The following is a 2,060-nucleotide window of genomic DNA, read 5'->3' as shown; positions in this document are numbered from 1 at the left end:
GTATGGCAATCATACGGGCGCTTCACTTTTTATGGCCTTATTTTGTTAGGAATCCATAAACGCTAATGCAGTCTTGTCATACATGACAAAGGTTGGCCATCTGCAAATGTGTACACCCATAATCGAGCCCATGGTTAACTCACCAACATCATCCAAACTGAGCTTCGGAGGGGGGTTTGGAAATTTATCTATGACATTTTCTCAGATTTATACCACCAGACACCAGCCAATCTAATTACTGTAGTGACATGTTCAACCTTTCTGAAAATCTCTGCCTAGATTTATTTGTGTGACTATTGTTGGCTGTTAAGAATCCAAGCACCGACTTTGTGACCGCTGCCTTTTCAGGTGGGTAACGATAGTTAACGAAAGGAGTCAGGATGCTGGCCCAGCCCTTTCTCCACTGTCGCCCACCCCTGGGCTCCTGGGTGCTGTACGCACTGTAAGGCGCGTCGGCCTAACTAACGTCTGGCGTGAAGGCCCAACTCCTCATCCATTTTCGTCTGCACTAAAGGAGACCTTTCCCTGGCGAGGTTAATGAGCGCATCTGAGGTCACACGGCTGCTAAAGGAAACGGCTCAAACCTGGACCCCGCCTTCCGTTGCTGGCCATTGCTGCCCGAGGCGCGTCCCTGCCTCCATGCCGTAGTCTCCTCTTTTGTCTTATTCCTGATTTCACGTTATTGCATCTAGTGCTTTCTCTGTCTTGACTTGTAAAGAACCTTAAATCTTTTCTAGAAAGTGATGGGTTGAAATAAGCAAGCATATTGACTATTGTTTGCAGGGTTGTGCTTTATTAGGAGAAAAGAACAAAACAAAGAAAAATGTGTTTTTGTGAATACTATATAATTCCTTTAGCCACTGAGGACAGGTTTCCCCTCATGGAACAGTTCGTCTTTGCCAAGATATACTGGTAGCGAGAGCCAATCAGTCAATATTGATCGCGTCTGTGTGGGGAACACGGAGAATTATGCTCCAGTGCCTGCCTGTTGGGAGCTTCCATATTTAATTGTTGGGTGAAAATAACATGTTCAAAACCACAAATATGTGAAGCGTGGTTATTAATGGCCCAATATGGGTCCTTTATGTATCATAAGTCAATGCTTAGGGAAGGCATTGTAGGAAATGGATTTTTTTTTTTTTTTTTTTAGGATTGCCAATCCCAAGGCAAATCAAGAATGTTGAGTTTTTAAGGGCTTTGAAGAGGCTGGTAACAAAATATGTGGACAAGAAGCTCTTTAAGGTCTATCCAACATAAAATAATATAAATCAGTGGATGATACAGAAACTACCACTTAGTACAGTGAAATTCCAGCTGGTAGAGGGTTAGGAGGTGTGCCTGAAGGGGGTATATGGGGAGGCACTGGGGAGAGAGAGGGAACCTTTCTCACTTCTCAGGATGAGACGTGCGTTTGTGCCAGCGTCCAGGCTGGGCGTGAAGGTGGGTGGGAGGAAAGGTCCTGGCCGAGCAGTCCCCACTGAGCAAGTTCCCCAAAGTGGCCACCTTTTCAAACTTGGTTGCATCGCTGATAAAAATACGTCCCAGGAAAATGTCCACTATGCCATCGACATTACAGTGGAGACTGAGGCAGAGAGAGAAGGAGGTTGAGTGGGTGTGGCCCCGTCCTGGTCAGGACTCAGGGAGCAGCCTGCCCCAGGCTGGGTCCTTCTCGCTCGGCACCCAAGCCCACCTCTCTCTCTCTCCCCCACCCAGGCTGCCGGGACCATGTCCTCCAGGTGCCCCCTAACCCTCCACCAGGGGGGCGGGAACCAGGTGCCCCCGGGGCGTGGACAACAGGTGTCCCGAGGGAGCGGCCCGTGGGTGTGATGAGCTCCACTGGCTCCTCCTGGGCGGGGGTCCCAGGCGCCGGGTGCTGTGCAGGGGCGGGAGGGTCTGCGAGTGCAGCCGGCGAGGGGCCCGGCCGCCAGGTCGGTTCCGCGGGCCCGGCAGGAAGGGAGGCCCCTGGGGACCAGGCACCGAGGGGCGGAGGGCGGGGCGCACCGGTCGGAGCTCTGGTCCCAGAGTCACAGCCCCGCCCCTCGCGCCCCCAGAGGCCCAGA

General features: G+C 51.8%; 1 protein-coding gene across 4 annotated transcripts in view; it reads left to right on the top strand.

The window, feature by feature from the left end:
- The first annotated feature begins 1,435 nt into the window (after positions 1-1,435).
- PTBP2 (polypyrimidine tract binding protein 2) overlaps positions 1,436-2,060 on the top strand; it is a 36,507-nt gene continuing 35,882 nt past the window's right edge. For all 4 annotated transcript variants that reach the window (XM_006105959.3, XM_006105958.3, XM_014448002.2 and 1 more), the window contains exon 1: positions 1,436-1,440. The gene's annotated coding sequence lies outside the window, so the exon portion shown is untranslated. The remainder of the gene's footprint in view (positions 1,441-2,060) is intronic.

The sequence above is a fragment of the Myotis lucifugus genome, unplaced genomic scaffold (assembly GCF_000147115.1).
Source record: "Myotis lucifugus unplaced genomic scaffold, Myoluc2.0 scaffold_739, whole genome shotgun sequence".
Classification (NCBI taxonomy): Eukaryota; Metazoa; Chordata; class Mammalia; order Chiroptera; family Vespertilionidae; genus Myotis; species Myotis lucifugus.
This window is presented reverse-complemented; position numbering and strand designations above follow the sequence as displayed.